At 35.0% G+C, this 7,500-nt stretch overlaps 1 protein-coding gene and 1 long non-coding RNA gene across 5 annotated transcripts in view; one reads left to right on the top strand and one right to left on the bottom strand.

Moving 5' to 3' along the window:
* Positions 1-7,500, top strand: part of LOC137655879 (uncharacterized) — a 1,037,971-nt gene that overhangs the window by 537,783 nt on the left and 492,688 nt on the right. The window lies entirely within an intron of this gene.
* Positions 5,631-6,459, bottom strand: LOC137655139 (uncharacterized). The gene is made up of 2 exons (XR_011046833.1): positions 6,237-6,459; positions 5,631-5,777 (listed from the first exon to the last, which is right to left on the bottom strand). It is a non-coding gene; the product is annotated as an uncharacterized lncRNA (long non-coding RNA).

The raw sequence follows: 7,500 nt of genomic DNA, 5'->3' as shown, positions 1-7,500 counted from the left end.
AGATGGATCTCCTAGTTTCTCTAGTATAAATTTCATTAATTAACAGTATTTCCTAGATTCTGGCATCAGCTTGTCTTATTAATGTGTACTTGACTGTTAGACCTAATTGAGAATTGATAAACATTTTTTTCTTGTCATGTAGACCAGCCTAATGTAATTTAACAACATTGCAAGCATGAAAAATAATTCACCCAAAATGCCAAAACGCCTAGATTAACCCCCTTACCGTTATTTTTGGCAGAAATAATTGTTCTCTTGAAATTCGGCTAAATTGTACGTAATGCAAAATCCCTACATTTTACATACATTCTTTGAACAAATCAATAATTATTTTTATTATACAAACATGCGCTAATATTATTCACATTTTTATCAAAGCAACATCATTTTATTACCCTTTTACCATTGATGAGAATAGTCCAGCTTTTTAGTTCCTGTTCAATTGACAGCATGATTGCTTTCGCCGACATGAAAGAAAATGTCGCTATCACTATCAGCATATCTTTTAGTTTAATTTTCTTTCAAAGTAACTATAAAGTCTGACCAATATAGAATTGTCACATGACATAATTCATGTGATTGAAAAACGTGTTTGGGCATTGTCTGGCGAATTCGTTTAGATATTTGAAAGAAATTAAAAAGTTGTTCAGAGAGGCGTCATTAACACAATGTTTTTTAAGTTTTTGAGGAATATCCTTTAAGATATTAACGCTTGTTAGTATAAACAAGATTTTAGTTATATGGCTTCATTTTCTTATTCCCATATAGTCATATTGATTGTATAATATTATGATATTAATTGTCCGATTATCCTGAATACATCTACTTCAGCATCGATATGTAACTGGCTACATACTAGTAATGCTTTAAACAACAAGGATGTTAGTGCTGATTTTCATATTTCTGTGGACTGAATGAATCCGTGAAATAGGTGAATTTAGCTATGGTAAGCAGCTCTTCTTGTAGAAGCACACTCTTGGGTAGTGCCATAGACTCTGTACCATGGTCTTCCACTGTCTTGAGTTCTCTTGCTTGAGGGTACACTCGGGTACACTATTCTATCTTATTTCACTTCCTCTTGTTTTGTTAAGTTTTATATTTTATATAGGAAATATCGATTTTAATGTTGTTACTGTTCCTAAAATAATTATTTTTCCTTATTTCCTTTCCTCACTGGGTTATTTTCCCTGTTGGGGCCCAATGGCTTAAAGCATCCCGCTTTTCCAACTAGTGTTGTAGCTTACTAAGTAATAATAATAATAATAATAATAATAATAATAATAATAATAATAATAATAACAACAACTCCATATTTGTTTGTATACATTTATGAACTAATCCAAAATACTTGGCCCAATGTTTTCCTCCATTCTCCATGATACATCAACATCCACAATATCTCTTGCAATATTATATACCTATTATTTTATTGCAGTAACAAATCTTCCACACAATGGCTTTAAAATAATGTTATACTCTGTACCTTTCACCGGGAAAAATGCTGAAGGAATTGTGAATGTCCAGATGAAGGAGTTGGTGAAGTGAAGAGTTAGGTTGTCGAAGGAGGCTAATTTTACATATTCATTCAGCTTCATTTGATTCTTCTCCTATGCGATGAAGTCTTCAAAAGAAATAACTTAGAGTGATTTTCTGGAAGAAAAATTTTCAAAAGGTAAAGCTATTGTATAGGCATGATGTAGTCTAATGTTCAGAGTCTGGTCACCTTTTTTTCTTTACTATAGAATCATCAATAAAGGTTTAAAGGCCGCTCATGAAGGGCAGAGACAAGGGGCAAGGACCTTGCCCTAGCAAGCAGAACAATGCCCTAGAGTCTGATCATTTATACATATGATTAGCGCCCAAGCCCCTTCTTACCCCAAGCTAGAACCAAGGACGGCCAGGCAATGGCTACTGATGACTCAGCAAATAGACCTATAGGCTCCCCAACACCCCCCATCCTTAGGTCACAAGGATGGTGAGGTTGCAGCGACCTAAGGAACTAAATAGTTTGAGCGGGACTCGAACCCCAGTCTGGTATTCACCAGCCAGGGACGATACCACATCGGCCACCACAACACCAATGATATTTCATTGGTGTCGGAGCATCATCAGAGAAACAGGGAGGAGGATTCGGGCGATCCAAAATGTCTATTAAAACTTAAAACGTTACTCACAGACGTTTTTTATGGGTGCAATCCCTTGCTCACTATTTTTCAGATATTGATTTACGAACTGAAATTCAACAGAACATATCAACTTTATTGCCCTTCCATTGAAGACTCCAGTGACCATTTTGAGAAACTTCTTTTGTTAAACTTTGTAATTCGTACTGTCTCGCGCATATATATATATATATATATATATATATATATATATATATATATATATATATATATATATATATATATAATATATATATATATATATATATATATATATATGTATATATATATATATATATATATATATATATATATATATATATATATGTGTGTGTGTGTGTGTGTGTGTGTGTGTGTATGTATTTGTGTATATATATATACATAAGCATATATATATATATATATATATATATATATATATATATATATATATATATGTGTGTGTGTGTGTTTGTATGTTTGTGTGTGTGGACGCGCGCGTGCGTGCCTCTGAGTATAATTTTACACCATTGATCTCGAAACAAAATTCTAGTTTTTTAATTAAGATTTTTGTCGTAAATGATTCCCAACATCTGGTAATAATTTGCTTGCATGAGAGAGAGAGAGAGAGAGAGAGAGAGAGAGAGAGAGAGAGAGAGAGAGAGAGAGAGAGAGAGAGAGAGAGAGCCTGCTGCCCCCTGCTATCGGGTGGTGATGTTAACGGTCCTTCAAATGGCAGAAGCAAAACGTATTTCAATGTAATAGTGACCCCCAACATTTATTTATTTTCGAAGAGCAGTTGGTCTGTATTTCGGCACAGGTGGGCCACGGCTCAGTAAGGTATTATGTCATGTTTCCCTACGCCAACACTTGCTCGCACTTTTCGATAACGTTCCACTGAAAACAAATATTATTCAACAGAGAAAGTTTGCTGTGCTCCGTTGTTTCTTTATTTTTCATAGCCTTTCCTTCCTTTTTCATGTGTTTGCTTCGTTCTTTGTTAGAATTACATCCATTTGTTATTTGACAACGCCTGACTTACTCGCGAATATTTTTTTTTCCTTTTCAAACCTGCCTTTCATCTGTCGTAACTTTCTCAGCTTGTCCAGCATTGTTGCAATCAGTCTAACGCAGTTGTCATGCATTGATCAATTACCAAACGATTCAGATATCAATTGAGTGCTGCGAAGAATGTGATTGATTGCCTCTTCGAGAGAGAGAGAGAGAGAGAGAGAGAGAGAGAGAGAGAGAGAGAGAGAGAGAGAGAGAGGTGCTTTATAGTGAAGAATTTCAACTGATTAGTGGTCAGGTGATTAGCGTTACCAGTGGCAATCCATTTAACTTCAATCAAGATGACTTCACCCCTGTATTGTCAATTCAGACTTGACATTTTTTTTCTTTCAAAATGTCCCCGTTACTTATGCAGGAATCACGGATGTATTCAAATGGCATTGCTTTGTAATCTTGCCAGGCTGATTTCGTTGACCTTTCCTATTGCAATCTAAACAGTATATTAATTGATGTGTTGTTGAATAAACAAGTTGAGTTGTTCACTAAAATAATTGCTCTTTGGGGAGATATAATTAATACAAGGATTTGGTTCTATTTTATTCAAGAAGAAAAATCGAGGAGACTGATGATTAAAACTTAAATTGCCTTGACTCCTAAGTGAAATAAAGATTGGACTAATCAATACACTTTTCTGTTGGTTATAGGTTTCAAGGTCGCTCATAATTGGCAGAGCCAAGGAAATTGACAATGTCCTAGAAACGGAACATATATTCATACGATCAATACCCAAGCTCCCTCTCTATCAAGCTAGGACCAAGGAGTGCCAGGCAATGGCTGCTGATAACTCTGCAGGTAGACCTATAGGCTCCCCCCCCCCCCAACCCACATCCCTAGATCGCAAGGATGGTGTAGTCACAGACAATAATAGAAATAGTCTCCTCCCCTTACCTGAACTCACAATAATGGTGTGTTTGCAGACACCGATTTAAAAGGTTTAAAGGCCGCTCATGAATGGCAGAGGCAAGGGACAGTGACATTGCCTATCAAGATGGACAATGCCCTAGAGACTGACCATATATACATGTGATCAGCGTCCAAGCCCCCTCTCCATCAAAGCTTGGACCAAGAAGGGCCAAGTCATGGCTGCTGATTACTCAGCAGATAAACCTTTAGGTTCCCCCAAACACCCCATCCTTAGCTCAAAAGAATGGTGAGGTTGCACCGACCAAAGAAACTATTGAGCTTGAGTCAGTCTCGAACTCCAATCCAGTAGAGTACTACGCAGGGATGTTTCCAGCAAGCTACCACAACCTTTTATTTCATTTCACTCCAAACTTGAACACATTTATTATTATTATTATTATTATTATCATTATTATGCTAAGCTACAGCCCTAGTAGGAAAACCAAAATGCTATAACCCCAAAGGCTCCAACAGGGAAATTAGTCCAATGGGAAAGGAAATAAGGAAATAAATAAACTACAAGAGAAGTAAAAACAAAAGAAAGAGAAATGAGGTAGACCAGTGTGCCTGAGTGTACCCTCAAGCAAGGGAACTCTAGCAGTTGTGGTGGCATGGAGTAACGTCCTTGCCTGGTGATTGCCAGACTAGGGTTCGAGTCCCTCTCTAACTCGTTAGTTTCTTTGGTCGCTGTAACCTCACCATCCTTGTGAGGTTAAGGATGGGTCGTTTGGGGTAGCCTATAGGTCTATCTGCTGAGTCATCAGCAGCCATTGCCTGTCACTCCATGGTCCTAGCTTGGGTGGATAGGAGGCTTGGTTGCTGATCATATATAATAGAGTAATGTCACTGTCCCTTGCCTCTGCCATTCATGAGCGACCTTTAAAAGCCTTTAAACTCCGGCCTGAAAATACTCTGCATTCACTTATATTGAGGAGTGAGGGTTTGTCCCGTATCCCCACGCTAATAATTACGTATTACGTAACGGGCCGTGGGACTCTGCTCCGGTATTTGTGACACATGGGTCATCATGTGCCAAATTTACTTGGCCATACGGTGAAAGGTGACCATATATCCATTCTTATGTTTCACGCTGCACCATATCCCATGTGTTTGTTTTGGAGGAATCCTCCTTATGCGTAGGCTAAAGCACATTTTTATGTTTGTTTATGTATATTTTTTTCTGAATTCTATCTATTTTAACGTTATCATTAGGTTACACAAATAGTTTTAGACCTTTTTCATTTTATTTATTTTATTCGTGTTTTTTATTTCTCAGTTATTTGAATATTGTCGTTGTCTTCTTATTATTATTATTATAATAATAACTTCAAAAGTTCAAAATTGCAGCAATCTTTTAATAGTAGAGGAAAAAAAGGGGGTGATTAAAATGTAAATATAAAATCAATATGAAATGACCAGGATCATATCATTAAACCTTGCATTTTAAGTGAAAAGGTAGAGATGGAAAAAATGCATTTTAAATATATAATAAGTTTAAATTTAAATGGTTAGACATTTATGAATACATAATTTAAAATTATATAAATTTCACTGTAGCAGCTGGTGGTGGAATGACGTAAACGACTCTTCGAAATGCACTTTTATAAGAGATTTTAAGGTTCACAACTTCGAGGGCTTAACCTTCTTCCTTTCACTCATCCGCTAAAAAATACAAAGTAAAGGAGAATCAGCCACGGGAAAAATCAAAACAAAAGATACAACACTAACAAAAAAGTAACTAAAATAAATCAACAAAAATTCAACACGAATCAAAATATCAATTACTGCAATCGCATGACTAAATCTACAATTTTCATATAAATCAATAAAATCTTGAAATCAATGAATCACCGAAAACAGCAATTAACTAATCATGAAATCACCTCACGTAAATAATTTGCTTAAATCAACACTAAATCACAAAAACTCTCAAATTATCAGTAAAACAAATAGAAAATTCAACGAGTTGTCAAATACTTAAGAAATAAATTTAAAGACCAATGAAATCATAGGTTCAATCTAGCAAGAATTTAATAAATCAAAATACTTGAAATTATTTTCATAACACTGGCATATAGAATATGTGACGCAAGAACAAGCATTAAAGCCCCTTATGCTTACCCAGTTGCGACAACAGTTCTGGCGAGTGTGGAAAAAATCTTTCAATAGACGATCATCGCTAAGCAGGGTCCGGATCCCATCCTCGATGAATTAGCGTGTAATTATGGCCATGGTAGAGGAATAGTCCAAAATAGATAATCCAGCACTAAATCCAGCGTGAGTGTATAAATCCTAAAAGCCACCTAAATAATGAGGGAGGGAAAGAAAGCTGCTCCTCCTCACTCCCGTGTAAGGTTGCGGGAGACTTAGTAACTGTGTGAAAAAACTTCACAAAGACATTAGCGGCCGGCAGATATAACTACTGTAAAGTAGTTACTATTTAAAAGCAAAGGGCCAATTAGCGACACTTCTGTATGCCAAATGTATAAACAATGAGTATTCAAATTAATAATTTGAAGTTTTTTCAATATAGTTTATACATAAAATACATGTTTTCATGTTTTTACTGTTTTTAGAATAATTTATTGTTAGTTTTTTCTCATCGTTTATTTATTTCCTTATTTCCTTCACCATGGGGCTATTTTTCCCTGTTGGAGCCCTTGTGCTTATAGCAGCTTGCTTTTCCAACGAGGGTTGTAGCTTGGCTAGTAATAATAATAATGATAATAATAATAATAATAATAATAATAATAATAATAATGATAATAATAATAATAATAATAATAATAATAATGATAATAATAATAATAATAATAATAATAATAATAGTATTATTATTATTCATGAAAAGCATACTATTCTAGGTAATAAAAATATTACTTTTAACTTACCGTGCGAGATTTCAATAAAGGATTGCAGAAATATGTAAGCCCTCTTAACTCTACAGCAACTTTGAGCAAAGTTCTTGCAGTCCATTACTTTGTCATATATATTGATTTTTTAATTTTTTTATTGTAGTACGCCTTTCAGAATAAATAATAAAATTATGTCCTGTTTTGTATAATATCAGATGAGAAGGAAAGGACTACAATTTCTGGTGAAATCGGAAGACTTCTTCATCTACAGTAACGTCACAATCGGATTTTGATTAATCGGTAGAGGATTTTCCAGTTCTTTTAAAGGTACTGAGGATATGGAATTTTGCCTTTGTGCCGCAAGGGTGTGAACTGCCGATAAACTAATTTTATTTTCAATTAAGTCCGGAATATCTATTGTAACTTAGTGGGAATAAAAGTATGTTCCTATAATATCAGTTAATAACAATCAGGTTATTGCCTGAACACCTGGACAAACATGCCTATTTAGTCACAATGAATAGTATAAT

The sequence above is a fragment of the Palaemon carinicauda genome, chromosome 16 (genome assembly GCF_036898095.1).
Source record: "Palaemon carinicauda isolate YSFRI2023 chromosome 16, ASM3689809v2, whole genome shotgun sequence".
NCBI lineage: Eukaryota > Metazoa > Arthropoda > Malacostraca > Decapoda > Palaemonidae > Palaemon > Palaemon carinicauda.
The sequence above is the reverse complement of the archived record's forward strand: the minus strand, read 5'-3'. Positions and strand labels throughout refer to the sequence as shown.